General features: G+C 38.6%; 1 long non-coding RNA gene across 8 annotated transcripts in view; it reads right to left on the reverse strand.

Moving 5' to 3' along the window:
• Positions 1 to 6,062, reverse strand: part of LOC108230722 — a 50,616-nt gene extending 44,554 nt beyond the window's left edge. For 2 of the 8 annotated variants that reach the window (XR_001808370.3, XR_005232858.1), the window contains exon 1: positions 1,022 to 1,259. This is a non-coding gene — a long non-coding RNA (uncharacterized LOC108230722). The other 6 variants (XR_001808371.2, XR_001808372.2, XR_001808375.3 and 3 more) reach the window with 6 other exon arrangements.
• Positions 6,063 to 6,781: the final 719 nt, after the last annotated feature.

The raw sequence follows: 6,781 nt of genomic DNA on the forward strand, positions 1-6,781 counted from the left end.
GGAGAGTGACCTCTTTCGGTGGTAGGAGCAAAGAAAGAAAGAAAGAAAGAAAAAAAGAAAGAAAGAAAGAAAGAAAGAAAGAAAGAAAGAAAGAAAGAAAGAAAGAAAGAAAGAAAGAAAGAAAGAAAGAAAGAAAGAAAGAAAGAAAGAAGTCGTTTTTTAAATGTACTTATTTGGATGTTAAATAAAAATCAAAGTAACACTAAATTAGTTTTGTTGATTCTTCCATATTATTGAACACATTTTTTCATTTTCCTATTTTTTTCACACGTCGTTATATATTTGTTTTATTTATTGTTACAATATATAGTATTTGAAGATTAAATCCTGGAAATTAGGAAGGTTAAATTTCTGTTTTGACAAAAGGTTTGAGTAAAAAAAGTTTTTTTTTATTAGTAAAAAGAATAAAGAAAAATTCAAGCGAGTGTTTTTCCAAGAAGTTACTGCTTCTATTATGATATATACCATTCCTGTATCTGCAGCGGCCTTATCAGTTAATTTCACACGGTATGTCTCCAGAGAACATTTTCCCACAAACAAGCGACCAAAAAAAAGAAAGAAAAAAAAAGAAAAGAGTGAAAAGAAATCGTCCAATAATAGAAAAGAAAAAAGTCAACATCAAGTTCAACAGCGTGCTGGTGCTCATTAGCATCACAATGGTGTCTGGGAGCACACAAGTCTTCTTTAACAAGAGGCTCTGGCGTCAAGTCCCTCCACCTCCCCGGCCGAGGGGACATTTTCCCAGGCTCTGCTAACAATCACACAACTGTTTGCTTTCTAAACGCCAGCTCTGGGGGCCACTCAGCAGCGCTCAGAGGAGGGCCCCCACTAATACAGGCGGCTGGCTCCCACACAACTGACAGCGCGATCTCCTGTCCCACTCCCACTGTCACTGTCCCTATTATTATTATTATTATTATTATTATTATTATTATTATTATTATTATTATTATTATTATTATTATTATTATTGAGCCGCACCGTAGTGTCATGAAATCTAATTTAAAAAGAACATACTTACAGGACAGAAACTCTGAGAAAATCCCGCATCCGGTTCAAGTCCTTTCAGGATTTTAGGGTAAGTTTTTGTCCCTCAAAGAACCCACAGTCCAGGGAGAAAAGCCAAACGCGGCTTCACTGACAAGAAACCTGCGTACCGAGTTGGTCCAACGCACACACACATATATAGATATATAGATAGATACGTCGGAGTTTGCTGCTTTCTAGACCAAAAGTTGCTGTAGCTGCTCTCTAATATCTCCTCACCGGAATCAGATGACAGTCTGCGCCGAGCTGCTGCGTCGCCGGTCCCCTCCTCTCTCTCTCTCTCTCTCCATCCCTCTCTCTCTCTCTCTCTCTCTCTCTCTCTCTCTCTCTCTCTCTCTCTCTCTCTCTCTCTCTCTCTCTCTCTCTCTCTCTCTCTCTCTTGCACACATACACAAACTCTCTCTCACACACACACACACGCACACACATGGCTGCACGACGTGCTCAGAAACCAAAACTTCCTTAACCACCTTCAACTCCTTCATTCTGCTCCCCTTCGCGGATCCAGACGTGCGGAGCCACGTGCAGCTTCCGTGGCTGCATGCGCAGAAAGAGAGAGAGAGAGAGCGAGAGGAAGAGGGGGGGAGAGTGGGGGGTGGATGGAGGACGAAAGCAGAGCACCTTCAGGAGACACGCGCAGGAGGACCCACATCCATCCAGGCTGGATGAATGTGGGCAACATCTCCGGCTGGCGCGGCAGATCCAGCCGCTCTAACCTTCAGCTCTGCTTCTCCTCCGCTGAGTGATCTCCACACCTGAGCCTCGGCTCCGCGGAGGCACCTGTGACAGCGTCTCTTCCTGCTGGGAGACAGACGCTCCCTCTCTTCCCCTGTCTCTCTCTGAAGCAGCCAGTCAGATTTAAATCTCATAGTTTCCATCGTTCGACAAGGGAAAAAAAGCCTTCATGAGAGGATCGAATGAGAGCAGCAGCAGCAGAAGCAGCGGTGCTGATGCCGCAGCTCCAGTAGCAGCGCCCGTGGAGATGCTGATGCCTGAGATCCCGTGGGTCACGTTGTTGCTTTTACGTGGCGCCACGTCTCCTTCGTATGTGCGTAAAGCGGAGCGCGCAGGACTATCGAATTAGAGCAGGAAGAGAAAAGAAAATCTGCTGAATTAGCATGGAAAAGCTAAAAATTCCCCCTGCAGGTGCAGGGACAGACAGAAAGGGCAAAGGCAAGGTGGAAAATAAAAAAAAGGAGCTGTTGAAATTGACGTGATCGCTTGCGTGCTGACGTCAGGCGCCAGAATACATTATTACAAATGTGCGCCCCTGTGTGTGTTTTTGTGGGAGGGGGACTCGACAAGCTTATCAAACTGATAATTTACTATAATAATTTTTTTAGAGAACTAAAAAGGACATGTTTTGTTAGTCTTCGTTTAGAAAGCTAATTAAAATCCCTCGTGTTTGTGTTCGAATGAGCAGAATAGAGGGTCGTGGTAATAATAAATTAGTAAAAAAAAAAAAAAAAAAAGCTGTTGTTATTATTGAATAAAAGGGTTTAGGGCAAATGTTTGTGAAATGCATGATTTACCGTTTTATTCCAGACAGAAAAATGTTCCTATTTTTAGTGTCAGCACATGTGAAGTTGTGTTGTATAAGTTGTTTTAAAAAAAAAAAAAGAAAGAAATAGGGGTGTTGATTTACACATGTTGTTTTATCTTGTAAGTAAAACTTGTATTTTTTTTGAACGGTCAAATCATCATAATAAAGCAATAATATGAGGTAATAAAGTTACCAAATACTGCTAATTTAATTAATCTTAACCATTTTTGATTAAAAGGAACTCTTCTTACTACAAAATAAAGTCTATCCTAAGCTTCTTTCATACATGCACTTGTACAATGCCAGATTTTTTAAAAACACTTTGCCTCTTGTTTGGCTTTTTGTGCTTTTAGGGAGATTCTGAAATCTTTTGAATCCACTGCTATCCATTACGTATTTAGTGAGGACAAAGCCTCGTATAAATATTATGTTATACATTTAAACAACCAAGTTTAGGGGAACCAGTTAACATAACCGAGTTAAATAAATGCAATATTTCATTTCTTAATGTGTGCATCGTAGTAGTGCTGACCTGTTTTATAACCTTCTGTAAACTGGATAGTGATAGAAGTTCTAAAACAAAAATGCATTTAGCAAATTATGCGTCATGAGTCACAAACAGTAAAAGGAGGAAAGTTTATCTCTAATTAAATAATAACATTTCAGCATTTCTGTAATTATCAACTTCACTCACGTGGTTCTTTTTTGTCACATTCATCATGTCAAAGAGTTTTAGATTTAGATGATTTCCTCCTGGTGTATTTTTTTTCTTTCTTCTCCTTCTTGAATGCTCACGCACATAAAGCTGTAATGATAATATTTAATGTGCGTGGTCAGGCAGATGTCGTGGGCCTTCGCCTGGCCTGCAGACCACTCTAAGGCTGCTCATTGGAGCTAAACCACGACATCTACAGGCGGCTCGGCGGCACTGCAGCTTCTGGTCCTCAGCTCGGGCCTTCAGGACTCGGGCCCGAACCCGCAGCGCAGTCAAAACCTGCGTAAAACGCAACAAAAACACGATCAAAACTGGCGAAGTTTCTGACTCTGAGCAGAGGGAGCTTTTTAAAACACCTCCGAAGCTCTGCGGATGAAGTGATCAGATATCTAAAGAGTGAATTAGGAGGCAAACCTGGAATGTTTTGCTTTTGGAAATGTGTTCAAACTGAAAAAAAGTACAATATTTTTTAAAAATATACAGTTTTTATTGTTACAGTAAAACACTGATGGATTTAGAATCAGGTCACTGAAAAGCTTTTTTCTCCACGATGTTATTATTTAAATATCATGTTCACTATGATGGTTCACGTGATGTATTTAGAGAAAATATGTAATATTTTTATATTTTCCAGCTTTTGTTTTTTTTTTTTTTTAAATAAACTGATTTACTGATCTTTTTCTTTTTTTCTTTTTTTCAGAAGGCCTGCAGACCACATTACCTTTTAAAAGGCACAAATTGACTTTTTTTTTTAACAATCACACCTAAATCAAGATATTTGCTTTATATTTGCGCCAAAGCATCGGTCACGTTCAGTGTATTTACTACAAATATTGTTGGGATTTTTCTTTAATAAAGTGTGTGCGCATTGTATTCAGAACAGCGTGTTTATTACAAAATAATGTTACATAAGTTAAAAAAGGTGCTAAATATAATAACCAAACGCTCTTAAATAACAATAACAATAATATTATAATTTAATAATATTTAATAACTTTAAAAGGAACTGATGTTTAGGTTATATTTCATTTTTTAATGACTATTATCAAGTGAAATGTAGGGATGTTTAAAACACACTTTCAGCCCTGTTTTTCATTTGTCAAAATGTGCCATTTTTCACCATAATTTGAAACTTTTATTAAACATTTACCAAAGGCTCTGTTATATCTGTGTAACACTTCTAACAATAAACAGAGTTTTGTCGCGTCTGATTGGGGATAAAATCATTTTTGGGGTAAGAAATATTCTTTAAAGCTCGGCAAAAACTGCAGTGTATAAGACTGTATAAAAGCAAATCACTGTTTATTAAAAACAAACATTTCAGGAATAATTACGTTTGTAAAACTCCACGGTTTAAACCTGTTTTTGCCCCATCAGCAAGAAGCACCAAATTCGCCCCAAAAAGAGCATCTTCGTTCATTTATAGTTTTTCATTTCTGTTTTCTGTCTTTCTAACCTGTAAGGACATATATGACACTAATTATATTTATGTATTTAAATAACAAACAAAACGTTTTTTAATTGACTTTTTAAACAATAGTATTTGGTGCATTCAGTGCCCCTGGGAAAACCCATCTTCGTTGTGATTAAATATTTCTATGAAATGCTTTCCTCCCCTTATATGTACCCTTTAAATAGATTATAACCTTTTGTCTTTTTGTCCCACAAATCGTTTTGTCTGTCTGAGTGAAGCTCCGACAAGCAAAACGAACATCTCAGCCCTGATCTTCCAGAAGTGAATCCTCCCGTTCAAAACCATTTGTTTTGCTCCGACCTGAAAGGCTGTCATCATGCATGAGCACGCCGAGCCCCTGTTGGGTTCAACTGCTAATAACTGACCAATTCAAGTGGCCACTTCTGGGAATTGTAATAGCCGCTCTTCAAAGAGGCCTGACCTGACACAGGGTCATAAAGGAGCCAAAGGTCAGCCATGAAGACCAACAGGGTGCCAATATTTGTCCTTCCCCTCCATCAAGCACCCATATCAGCACCTATAATCACTAGAGCTGCAGTGGTTTCAGGGTAAAGTCATCTAACTGCTGTTATACGCTCAAATGAATGAAAACTATTCAGAGAAGCATCATTTTAGAGCATGGTGTTCTCATGAACTCCAAAGTGTGAGAAATTCATTACAAAATGTGCCAAAATGTGGTGCCAAGAAATGGGCTGGGTTGCTGAATTATGCCTATAAAGATCAGGAAATAATTCATTAAGAAAAACATTTTAAATTATTATTCTTGAATGCCAACAAGTATCAGAATGACTGTATTCACAGCATATAACAACATCAGTTCCTCGTCTTAAACCCTCCAGCAGGTGAGAACTGACCTGAGCACTCAGCCCAGTGGAGATACATCCTCTGTCACTTTTTAGGACGACAAGATCTAGTATCACTAAGATGAAAATGAATCATTGGAAGTTATAGAGTCTTTAAAAAATATAAAGAAGGCAGATCATGCTCAGCATGTGTCAAATATCTACCAGGAGTCTCAGAGCAAGAAGAAGAAGCTGCAAAGTTTCACCTTTTTGAACTCAGTCAGATTAGAAGAGAAGGAAAAAAACAAACATGTTTGAATATGAAGAACAAAATAGCAACTAAAAAGTTAAAATGAAGCAAATGTCTTAGATCAATTTAAAATCAGCTGTTCTATTTGTTTTTTTAAACAAACTTACTTTTGAGCCGATTCTCCCCCCTTGGCTGCTCTGCCTGAAGCAGAGATGTTTGTCCTTTCTCTGCCACGTGAAAACAGATTGATGGGCCTCACCGCCTGCCTGGTTTAATTAGGAACAGGCTGAAATTTATGCTAATGAGCTGTGACATCAGTCAGCCTGCAGCACATAAAGGAGGGGGCGCAGAAAAGAGGGGCAAAGTCGCGCCTCTTTTCCCAGCCATGTTGCTGTCGGTCAAGTTCAAGCGCGCCGCCGCCCCATTGTCATTCAAAACGTGGGAGCGCGCGCACATCATATTAACGACCTGCAAATACTTTCAGACTGGGAGGCCAGAGCTGGTTGTATTATGGCAATGTTTCGTTTTTTAATCAAAATGAAAAGTGATTTAAAACTAAAAAATACTAAGAGAGGGATGAACTCTGGAGATACAAGTCAGAAATCTTAATCTTTGTTAATTTAGTGTTATTCAGTTTTTATTTTAGCACTGATGGATGTAAAAAAACATTGTAAAAAAAATTCCTCAGAAGACAGGAGGCCATTGGACATTTCAAAGGCCTCCTTTCTAGAAGAGACACTGCTGAGTCTTGAGCCATTGTTCTTTTAGAGGGACAAATATAAAGAAATGTCGTCTTATTAAAGCATTTTGTTGTTTTTGTTCCTACACAAAAAGTGCTCATAAAACCTTTTTTCAACAAAAGTTGTCTTAGGGCACTATACAAAAGAGGAAAAAAATAAAACATGTTCAAATCGTGAATCCAATTCAGATCCAGCTTCAAATCCAGTTACAGTCATTTAAATCCAATTAT

Source organism: Kryptolebias marmoratus, linkage group LG24, assembly GCF_001649575.2.
Source record: "Kryptolebias marmoratus isolate JLee-2015 linkage group LG24, ASM164957v2, whole genome shotgun sequence".
Lineage (NCBI taxonomy): Eukaryota > Metazoa > Chordata > Actinopteri > Cyprinodontiformes > Rivulidae > Kryptolebias > Kryptolebias marmoratus.